The sequence below is a fragment of the Canis aureus genome, chromosome 21 (assembly GCF_053574225.1).
Source record: "Canis aureus isolate CA01 chromosome 21, VMU_Caureus_v.1.0, whole genome shotgun sequence".
Classification (NCBI taxonomy): domain Eukaryota; kingdom Metazoa; phylum Chordata; class Mammalia; order Carnivora; family Canidae; genus Canis; species Canis aureus.
Genome location: NC_135631.1, coordinates 42,359,789 through 42,371,969, shown reverse-complemented (window position 1 = coordinate 42,371,969; position 12,181 = coordinate 42,359,789). Strand labels below are relative to the sequence as shown.

Below are 12,181 nucleotides of genomic sequence, written 5' to 3'. Positions count from 1 at the left end.
TTTTTCAATTTGGGGGGAACCTCCATACTGTTTTCCAGAGTGGCTGCACCGATTTACATTCCCACCAACAGTGCATGAGTATTTTTTTCTCTACATCCTTTCCAACATGTGTTATTTCTTGTCTTTTTTTAAAAAGATTTTTATTTATTTATTCATGAGAGATACACAGAGAGAGAGAGAGAGAGGCAGAGACATAGACAGATGGAGAAGCAGGCTCCATGTAGGGAGCCTGATGTGGGACTCTATCCCAGGACTCCAGGATCATGCCTTGGGCCGAAGGCAGACACTAAACCGCTGAGCCACCCAGGGATCCCCTTCTTGTCTTTTTGATAGTAGCCATTCTGACAGGTGTGAGGTAACATCTCAATATCGTTTTGATTCAGATTTCTCTGATGATTAGTGATGTTGAGCATCTTCAGTGTGTCTGTTGATGTAGTAGACCCTCAATTCATTCCTTCACCTTTCCCTTTTGATTCTTTTCAGGGTGATGATGACACCAATGACCTCTGACAGATTAACTACCTATTTTAACCTTCCATCAACAGTTGTAAGTTACCTTAAGTGTCCTGCTTCAAGTTACATTGCTTCTAATGCTTTGCATGTCCTTCCCTTTCACTTGTCTTCCTAGGACACTCCTACTCACCTTTCATTACCACCACCCCCATCTCTCATACTTTTAGAAATTCCCTTCAGTCACCCATCCTGATGCCCCAGTTAAAATCTACCACTCTCTGTGTCCTGACTCTAATCTCTATATTCACTCCAGTTGACACTTTAATGTCCCCACCAGAAGACTTAATATTTTTGAGGACAGGGCTCATTCATTTCTTAATTTCTAGCACCTCCTACAGTTTTGGAACAAAGTAGAAACTTCATAAATTGATGCTGAATTGATAAATGAAGGAAGGAATGGGACCCAAAGGCAAAAGACCCAATAAGGACCTTGGTACTTTTCAATTCAACCCAGGGTAAAACTAGAGCATTTGAATTTAACTAGACGGTCTTTTTGATCAACTCTGGGAGAATTCACCATGTTCCAAGAGTTGTAGGCTGACAGAGTAAGATCTTTTTACAGAAACATGAAAGGTAGTTTAATTTCCTAAGAGGCCAGACTTTGAAAGGTTAGCTTAGAACTTGAAATATGTAAGATTTTAGGTCATGGTGAAACTCAAGCACAGTGAAAGCAGTGACCACATGGGGGACAGCCACAGTAAAGATGACAGGTAGCCCCAGGGGGATGAAGTGCTGCCCTTTCGGAGAAAGGAGGGTTTAGTGGCCCTGTGTGGGGGTAGAGTATAAAGGGAGGACAGAGTGGGGAGGACAGGAAGTTGGAATCCAAATTATATTATTGGAATATCAAAGGAATGCTGTTGTCCCATTCATACGCTTCCCTATATGAATCCCGAGAAAAACAATATTTTTTCCCTAGTTTTTTTTAAAGGTAATATATATATATGGTAAAAACTCATATAGTAGTATCAAAAGTTATTCATTGAAAGTAAATCTGTGTCCTACTCTAGGCTTCTATTCTTCTTCCCCAGAGGTAACCACTATTAAGATTTTCTAGTTTTTTCCCAGAACCTCTAAGTATATAAATGCATGTTTTATACATAATATATATTAACATATATATCTCACATGCAAATCTATCTACCTACATGCAAATCTAAATATATATTTATATTTGTATTTTCAGCATAGTTGGTAGCATCTTAGCACTAAGAGCTCTCCATTTTAGTTTATAGAGACATGTTTTTTTGTGTGTGGTTATAAGAACACACAACATGAGATCTACCTTTTTAAAAATTTAAGCGTATAGTATAGTGTGAAACTTTTTAAAAAATATACTTCATGATATTCCTACTCTGACTGCAATATGGGTATTTAATTGGTCCCCTCTTGATGAATATTTAATTTTTTCTAGTCTATTGCTATTTCGAGCAAAGCTGCAGTGAAAATACTTGTATATATGTGTGTCTGCCAGAGTCCAGCAGAAAGCAGATGGTATCTCTAAAAGCTTACCTGAAGAGAGTTTAATGGAGGAACTATGAACACAGGTGCTGGCAGGATTAACAAGCCCAACAATAAATGATCGAGTACTTGGGGACTAGCAAGAGAAGCCTTCACCTCTCCTCAGCAGAGGGATAAGGAGAAGGAGCAGTGTTAGAAGCCAGTGAGCCCACAGCTGTGAGAGAGACCGCCCCACAGCAGATGCGGCCATAGACTGAGGACTGGAGCCACTACCAAAACCGCAGCCTTCAGAGAAAATATCCTGACTGCTGTCTCTCCTCTTGCTTTCTGGTTACCTACTGGCAACTCTGCCAACAACAAGTGGAAGCGACAGGACAAGGAAGCCCCAAGTGGTGCAGTCCAAGGTCGTCAGATCACAGGGTACAGGCAGGCAGAGTAGTGTCAATGGTACATCTGGAAGGATAGATGGAAGATAACCAGGCCCTGACTTAAGCTTCCTTGACTTACAGTTATTAGACTTTACAATGATGTGAAAATGATAGCATTGAGAAGAAACCTACTTCAAATTTTGAATTTTGATCTGTCCAAATGCTAGCAATAGGCAGAAGGATACTCTCCCACGATGTTGGGCAGCACGGCCAGCCACAGCTCCCAGTCAGCCACATGATCATGAGTGTGAGCAACCTATACACTTAGAACCATTCTGTACCCATACAACCATCTGTGTTTCACTTTCAGCACAATAGTCAATGATATACATGAGACTGTTAACATTTTTTTTTAGGATTTTATTTATTTATTCATGAGAGACACACACACAGAAAGGCAGAGACATAGAGGGAGAAGCAGGCTCCCGTGGGGAGCCTGATGTGGTACTTGATCCCAGGACCTGGGGATCATGACCTGAGCCCAAGGCAGACACTCAACCACTGAGCCAGGTGCCCCATGACTGTTAACACTTTAATGTAACTAGGTTTTATGTTAGGTGAAGTCTCTCAAGTATCAGCTAATGCAAATGTTCTGAACACCCGTAAGATGGGCTAGGCTAAGTTATGATGTTCAATATGTTAGGTATATTAAATGTACTTTTGACAGAATATTTTCAATTTACAATTAACTCCATAGTTAATTGAGGAAGATCTGTAATACATTTTTGCACAAATGTTGGAAAATTTCTTAGAACTGGAACTGCATTGTCAGCAGGAAGAAAATAACCTCCTCCACAGCCTTTCAGACCTTCTTCCTTTCATTGTTATTACCAGTGCTTAGCTGTGCCCAGGGCTACTCAGAATTAGGACTACATTTCCCAGCTTCCCTTGCAGCCAAAGCGCTAGAAGAGGAAGTGTCATGTGGCAGCTTCTGAGAAACTTGAGAAACAGCTGATGCGCATGCCTTTGTCTTTTGTTGTTTATTGGTTGGTGTAATTTACATGCTGCTTCCTACCTGCAGCTCTAGGGCCACACCCTTTGGATGGCCAGTGGAGGGGGAGCTGGAAAGAGCTAGATTTCTGAGCACTTCATAGAATATAGTTGCCCTACCAGACTTTTTATTTGTTAAAGATTTTTTTCTTCCTTCCTTCCTTTCTTTTTTTTTTTTTTTATTCATGAGAGACCCACAGAGAGAGGCAGAGACATAGGCAGAGGGAGAAGCATAGTGTATCTTTTTAAAAAAAGCAACTCAAGTATTATGGAAATTCACCTTTTGTTTGCTAGGGGTGATGCAAATATTTTCCCTGATTTTCGTTTGCTTTTTGACTTTATTTTTTTTCTACACAAAATTTTAAAAATTCAATATGGAAAAACGATCCTTCTCTACCATCATAATATCTGAGCTTAAAGTCCCTGTTTTATTATTTTTAAATAGATAAATAGACACATTTAAATAGATCTATTTTTAAATAGATAACAGATAACATTTATTTTTAAATGAAAAGATTTATTTATTTTAGAGAGTGTGTGTGCACGAGAGGGGAGGGGCAGAGGGAGAGAGAAAATCCTTGAGCAGACTCCTGGCGGAGTGTGGAGCCTGACTGGGGACTCAATCCCAGGACCCTGAGATCATGACCAGAGTGGAAAGCAGACACTTAACTGACTGAGCCACCCAGGTGCCCCTTTATAGATTGATTTTTTAAAAAAATATTTATATATTTATTTTGGGGAGAGAGAGAGAGAGAGAAGGAGAGAGAGAACACAAGCACAAGCTGGGGGCGGGGGAAGTGCAAAAGGAGAGAGAGAAGCAGACTCCCCACTGAGCAGGGAGCCCAACAAGAGTCTTGATCCCAGGACCCTTGAGATCATGACCTGAGCCAAAGGCAGATGCTTAACCAACTGAGCCACCTAGATGCCCCTATAGATTGATTTATATAAAAAATATTTTCTCCATTTGGAATATAACTTGGGGTAGGCAGTGAGGTAAGATTTGAAGTTATTCTGTAGACTATTATTCTGTATTGGAGGGTTGACACAAATGAACCCTCTGACACAGAAATCTACATAAGTAAGTTGTAGTTTACTTTGATCCATACATTAGATACATTATATTTTTATTTATTTATTTTTTAAGATTTTATTTTATTTATTCATAGAGACACAGAGAGAGAGAGTGAGGCAGAGACACAGGCAGAGGGAGAAGCAGGCACCACACAGCCCGACATGGGACTCGATCCTGGGTCTCCAGGATCACGCCCTGGGCTGCAGGCGGCGCTAAACCGCTGCGCCACCGGGGCTGCCCCATACATTAGATACATTTCAAACCAAGCATGCCAGGAGCCTTCCCACTTGCAGATACTGGGTAGGCTTGCCTCCTCAGCTTCCTCTTCTTGAGGGGAAGCACATAGGTTGTTTACAATAGCATTTTGTGTTTCCAGGGCAATGTCCTGCCATGTCCAGCATAATTATTTACTAGACTACAAGACTGCCTTTCACACATCACATCACCTGCTTCTCACTTCCTGGTGGTGGGCACAATTTCTTTCTCTGCCCACCAGGACCATCCCACTACCTGTTCACAGGTTAGATAATAATGCCAAGATATTTTTATGCCTGTGCTAACAATGACCCATCTGTGGACATTTTTAAGGCCAAGGAGGGATTGAGCCCAGGACCTGCTATTGGGCTCCATCTTAGTTATTTTCTTTCCTGGGGGGGATGTTTGTCAGTTGTTATTTTCTTTCCTGGGGGGGGTGTTTGTCAGTTGTTATCATAATAGTTGAGAACACAAGCCCTAGAACTATTTGACTATGTACTTCCAGTCTTGAGCTGTGGGGACAAAAGCCAAGTTTCTATCACTTTTTTGTGCTTTGCTTTCTCTTCTGCCAAATGGACGTTATGACATAGTGTGGGGATTAAATAAATAAATACATTTAGAGTGCTTAAAAATTTCTTAGTAACAAATGATCAGCAAATATTAAAAAGGCTTTTCCTCATCCAGAATATAAAAATAACTTCCCTGTTTTTTTCCCCTAGGATTTTACAGATCTGTTTTTATTAAAAAAATGATTAACACTGATAAAAAATATTATAACCTACAATAACTATAAACCATAATAAAAGCTAAAGCATTTGTAAGAAGCGTATTATAACTTTATGAATAATATTATTACTATTAATTGAATCTTGCATTTGCTTTGAAATGTTGCCTTGGTTTTATACTAAATTTGCATATGCATTTGAGTCAAGGTCTGGATTCCCTGTCATGATTCATTCATTTAGCTCAACCACGTTTACTTTATAACATACTTTATTATCTGGTAGAATTTGCTTAATTCTTATGCTTCCTTTTCAGAAATTTTTTTCTGATTAACCTCAAATTTTGATATTTATACAAAAATCTTAGAATCAGCTGCTCTGATTTAAAAAGAATCAGTATTTTATTGGGGTTGCAACAAATTAACATATTAACAGAGATAATTAACATTCTTAGAATGTTAAATTTTCTGATTCCAATACAAAGAATAGCCCTATATTTATTATTCAAGCTGGTATTTTAAAAATATTTTATTTATTTGAGAGAGAGTGTGAAAGTGCACGAGCATAAGGGAAGAGGGGCAGAAGGAGAGGGAGAAGCAGCAGGGGGCAGGGAGCCCCGACGAGGCACCCCAGGATCATGACCTGACCCAAAGGCAGATGCTTAACCAATTGAGCCACATAGGTGCCCCTAAAGCTGTTTTTTTTTTTTTTTAAGATTTTATTTATTTATTCATTAGAGACACACACACACAGAGGCAGAGACACAGGGAGAGGGAGAAGCAGGCTCCCTGTGGGGAGCCTGATGTGGGACTCCATCCCAGGGCCCTGGGATTATGACCTGAGCCAAAGGCAGACGCTCGACCACTGAGCCACTCAGGTGTCCCCCTAAAGCTGTTTTTAAAAATTATCTCTCAGAAGAGTTTTAAAGTTTTCTGAATATCTTCTTTGTATATTTCTTGCATGTTCCTTGATAAGTTTATTCCTTCCTTCCTTCCGTCTCCCCTCCCTCCCTCCTTCCTTCCCTTCTCCTCCTACTCCCTTTTCTTCTCATAGGGCAAATGGCACCAATTCTTTTATTATATTTGTAGTTATATTTGTAATTACTTCTTGTCTGTATGGAAGAACTATCAATTGTCACTTTGTAAGCCTGGATCATGTAGCTGGATCAAGACAACTCATGAAAATCTAATTTCCCTTCCCTTGTTGCAGTTATATACAATCCCCATATGTTGGAAGGAGATAAACTGAGTCAAGAGTCTTAGAAGAGAAACTCCTGAAGTGACAGTAGCCTGAGAACAATTGGGAAGAGAACAAATGTGACCCAGAAAGGAGCACAGTGTAAACAAAGTGATTGAAGTAACACCCAAAGAGAAGGCTGATTAGAGATAGCACCAATAAAAAATTGTTTGATATGTTGTGCAAGGCAGATTTAAGGTGTTAAATGCTTTCTATAAATACGTGGACTTTTTCTTGAAAAAAATAATGTAAACAAAAACCAGTAAAATTAAGATTAGTGGGTTTTGTTTTTGTTTTTTGTTTTTGGTAAACAGAAAATTCAAGCAAACAAAATTAGAGACGTAAAACATGGTAACACTACAGAGCCTTTATTATTTAAAAACAAAATCTTATGTACCTATGCCAATAAAACAGAAAATGAATGGTTTGGGAGAAAATATAAGTATCTAAACCTGATTTAAGAAAAAGGAGCAGGGGCACCTAGATGGCTTAATGGTTGAGTCTGCCTTTAGTTCAGGTCCTGAAGGGCCTGATGAGGGAGGGATTATCATTATCCTCATTTTATAGAAGAGCAACCTGAAGAAATTCAGAGATTAAGGAGCTTCTCTGCTCCCAACGTCATACAGGTGACATGTCATGGCAGGGAGGTGGCACAAAATAGTGTCCTCTATCATGTCCTCTAGCGTCAACTTACCTGATTTCACATCCTGTCTCATCATGTTCTAGTTGTATGAAGACAATTTTTAAAATTGTTTTGTGCTTCAGTTCTCGTATGTGTGAGACTTAGAAGTGAATACAGGAATCATATAAAGAGTTTAGAATGGTCCCTGAAACATAGCAAACACCCTTAATGCTAAACATAATGCTATTACGATTGTACTAAAACAGGACACAGAATACATAAAAATATGTCATTCACATATATGTACAAAATTTAATTTCTTGATACCTAAAATATCAGAAAATCCAGGAATTTAATTAAGTATACTAATGTGTACTTTGGTTTTTTCTTTTTTTGAAATTTAATTAATTAATTAAAAATTTTTTTCACATACTGTTATACTACTTTCAGGTGTATGATATAGTGATTCAACAATTCCATACTCACCTAGTGGTCATCACAAGTGCACTCCTTCATCCCCATCACCTATTTAACCCACCCCACCCTTCCCTTCCCTCTGCACTGGGTATCATCAGTTTGTTCTCTATAGTCAAGTCTGTTTCTGGATTTCTCTCTCGGTCTCTTTTATCCCTTTGCTCATTTGTTCTGTTTCTTAATTCTGCATAAGAGTGAAATCATATAGTATTTGTCTTTCTCTGACTGGCTTATTTCACTTAGTATTATACTCTCTAGCTCCATGTCCTTGCAAATGGCAAGATTTCATTCTTTTTTATGGCCAAGTAATATTCCATTGTAGATTTATACCTCATCTTTTCCACTCATCAATCCATGGACATCTGGGCTGCTTCCAGATCTTGGCTATTGCACATAATTCTGCTATAAACATAAGGGTGCATGTATCCCTCTGAATTAGTGTTTTTGTATTCTTTGGGTAAATACCTATAAATGTGATTGCAGATCGTAAGGTGGTTCAATTTTTAGCTTTTTTTTAATATAAATTTATTTTTTATTGGTGTTCAATTTGCCAACATACAGAATAACACCCAGTGCTCATCCCGTCAAGTGCCCCCCTCAGTGCCCATCACCCATTCACCCCCACCCCCCGCCCTCCTCCCCTTCCACCACCCCTAGTTCGTTTCTCAGAGTTAGGAGTCTTTATGTTCTGTCTCCCTTTCTGATATTTCCTACCCATTTCTTCTCCCTTCCCTTCTATTCCCTTTCACTATTATTTATATTCCCCAAATGAATGAGAACATATAATGTTTGTCCTTCTCCAATTGACTTACTTCACTCAGCATAATACCCTCCAGTTCCATCCACGTCGAAGCAAATGGTGGGTATTTGTCATTTCTAATGGCTGAATAATATTCCATTGTATACATAAACCACATCTTCTTTATCCATTCAATTTTTAGCTTTTTGAGAAACATCCATACCATTTTCCACAGTGAACTACGGAGTTGCATTCCCACCAACAGTGCATGTGTTCCTTTTTCTCCCCATTCTCTCCAACACCTGTTGTTTCTTATGCTGTTGATCCTAGCCATTCTGACTGATGTGAGGTGATATTGTAGTTTTGATTTTCATTTCCCTGATGGAAGTGGTGATCATCTTTTCATGTGTCCGTTGGCCATCTGGATGGCCAGATGACATACCTGTTTATGTCTTCTGCCTATTTTTTTTTTTTAATTCATGATAGTCACACACAGAGATCGAGAGAGAGAGAGGCAGAAACACAGGCAGAGGGAGAAGCAGGCTCCATGCACCGGGAGCCCGACGTGGGATTCGATCCTAGGTCTCCAGGATCACGCCCTGGGCCAAAGGCAGGCGCCAAACCACTGCGCCACCCAGGGATCCCTCTTCTGCCTATTTTTAATTGGATTATTTATTTTGGGGGTTTTGAGTATTATAAGTTCTTGATATATTTTGGATGCTAATCTCTTACTGGATATGCATTTGCAAATATCTTCTACTATTCTATAGGTTGCCTTTTAGTTTTGTTGATTGTTTCCTTCTCTGTGCAAGTGCTTTTTGTTTTGATGTAGTTTCAGTAATTTATTTTTGCTTTTGTTTCCCTTGTCTCAGGAGACAACTAGAAAAAAGTTGCTTCGACCAATGTCAAAGAAGTTACTGCCTATGTTCTCTCCTTGGCTTTTTATGGTTTCAGATCTCACATTTAGGTCTTTAATCTATTTTGAATTTATTTTTGTGTATGGTATAAGAAAGTGGTCCAGTTTCATTCTTTTGCATGTGGTTGTCCAGTTTTCCCAATACCATTTGTTGAAGAGACTGTCCTTTCCCATTGGATATTTTTTCCTGCTTTGCCAAAGATTAGTTGACCATATATTTATGGGTTTATTTATTTTTTTTCCATTTTGTTCCATTGATCTGTGTGCCTATTTTGTGCCAGTACTGTGCAGTTTTGATTACTATAGCTTTGTAGTATAACTTGAAGTCTGGAATTATGATGTTTCCAACTTTTCTTTTCTTTTTCAAGATTGCTTTGGCTATTCAGGATCTTTTGTGGTTCCATACAAATTTTAGGATTGTTTGTTCTAGTTCTGTGAAATGCTATTGGTGTTTTGATAGGAATTGCATTAAATGTGTAGATTGCTTTGGGTAATGTAGATGTTTTAACATTTGCTCTTTAAATCCATAAGCATGGGATGTCTTTCCATTTCTTTGTGTCATCATCAATTTCTTTCATCAGTGCTTTATAGTTTTCAGAGTATAGGTCTGCCTTTTTGATTAGGTTTATCTCTAAATCTTTTATTATTTTTGGTGCAATTGTAAATGGGATTGTTTTATTAATTTGTCTTTCTGGTGCTTCATTATTAGTATATAGAAATATAACAGATTTCTGCATATTGATTTTGTATCCTGTGACTTTACTGAATTCATGTATCAGTTCAACAGTTTTTTGGTGGTCTTTCAAGTTTTCTATACAGAGTACCATGTCACCTGCAAATAGTAGAAGTTTTACTTCTTCCTTGCTGATTTGTGTGCCTTTTATTTCTTTTTGCTGTCTGATTTCTGTGGCTAGGACTTTCAATACTATATTAAATAAAAATGGTGAGAGTGGACATTTTTGTCTTGTTCCTGACTTTAGGGGAAAAGCTCTCAGTTTTACCCCATTCAGGATGATTTTAGCTATGGCTTGTTCATAGATGGCCTTTATTATGTTGAGGTATGTTCCCTCTAACCCTATTTTATTGAGGTTTTCTGTCATGAATGGATGTTGTACTTTGTCAAATGCTTTTTCTGCATCTATTGAAATTCATATGGTTCTTTTCTTTTATTAATGGTTCTTGTCCTTTCTCATGTCACATTGATTGATTTGTGAGTATTGAACCACCCTTGCAACACAGGAATAATCCCATTTGATCACGAACAATTTTTTAAATGTGTTGTCAGATTCAGTGTGCTAGTATTTTGTTGAGGATTTTTGCATTTATGTCCATCAGGGATATTGGCTTGTAGTTCTCTTTTTCAGTGGTGTCTTTATCTGGTTTTGGTTTCAGGGTAATGTTGGCCTTCTGGAATAAATTTGGAAGTTTTCCTTCCTTTTCTGTTTTTTGGAATAGTTTGAGAAGGGTAGGTAGTATTAACTCTTCTTTAAATGTTTGGTTTGGTAGAATTCACCTGTGAAGCCATCTGGTCCTGGACCTTTATTTGTTGCGAGTTTTTTGATAACTGATTCTTTTTTATTTTGCTGGTAACCATCAATCTGTTCAAATTTTCTATTTCTTCCTGTTTGGTAGCTTATATGTTTCTAGGAATTTACTAATTTCTTCTAAGTTGTCCAATTTGTTGGCATATAGTTTTTCATAATATTCTCTTAAAATTGTCTTTATTTTTGAGGTGTTGATTGTTATTTCTCCCCTCTCATTTGTTATTTTATTTGAGTCCTTTCTCTTTTTTTCTTGGTCAGCCTGACTAGAGATTTATCAATTTTATTGACTTTTTCAAAGAATCAGCTCCTGGTTTCATTGATCTATTCAACTGATTTTTAGTTTCTATATCATCTATTTCTACTCTAATCTTTATTATTTCTTTCCTTCTGCTGGCTTTAGGTTTCATTTGTTGTTCTTTTTCTAGTTCTGTAGATGTAGATATATGGTCAGGTTGTTTATTTGAGATTTTTCTTGCTTCTTGAGGTACACTTGTATTGCTATATACTTCCCTCTTAGGACCATTTTTACTACATCCCAAAGGTTTTGGACTATTGTGTTTTCATTTTCATTTGTTTCCATGTATTTTTTTAATTCCTTCTTTTATTTCCTAGTTGATCCATTCAGTGTTTAGTAACATGTTATTTAATCTCCATGTATCTTTGGTCTTTCCAGATTTTTTTCTTGTGTATGACTTCAGTCTTCTTGAATTTGTTGAGGTTTGTTTTGTGGGCTAATATGTGATCTATTCTGGAGAATGTTCTGTGTGCACTTTAAACGAACATGTATTCTGTCATTCAAAGTCATTGTTTCCTTGTTGATTTTCTGTTTAGATGATCTGTCCATTGACGTAAGTGGTGTGTTAATGGCCCGTATGATTTGTATTATTATTGATTAGTTCCTTTATGTTTGTTATTAACTCTTTTGTGTTTTTGGGTCCTCCCACATTGGGTGCATAAATATTTACAGTTGTTATGTCTTCTTGTTGGATTGTTCCCTTTATTATTATATGGTGTCCTTCTTTGTCTCTTGTTAGTCTTGATTTAAAGTCTATTTTATCCAATATAAGTAGAGCCTTTGGTTTTTCTTTTAATGTTCTAAGCCGTATTTGAAGTCAGAAAGGGTTCCTAATGGATAAATCATTCATGAAGAAAAGCTGCTGAAAATTTCAGCAATGTTTGCAATATTTTCAGGTACAATGAATTTGAAAACCT

At 37.7% G+C, this 12,181-nt stretch overlaps 1 long non-coding RNA gene across 3 annotated transcripts in view; it reads left to right on the top strand.

Moving 5' to 3' along the window:
• The window catches only part of LOC144292966 (uncharacterized), a 412,082-nt gene that overhangs the window by 193,184 nt on the left and 206,717 nt on the right, over positions 1–12,181 (top strand). For 2 of the 3 annotated variants that reach the window (XR_013360389.1, XR_013360388.1), the window contains exon 3: positions 484–547. The exons of the other annotated variant lie outside the window; for it this stretch is intronic. This is a non-coding gene — a long non-coding RNA (uncharacterized LOC144292966). The remainder of the gene's footprint in view (positions 1–483; positions 548–12,181) is intronic. 3 annotated transcript variants of the gene reach the window in all.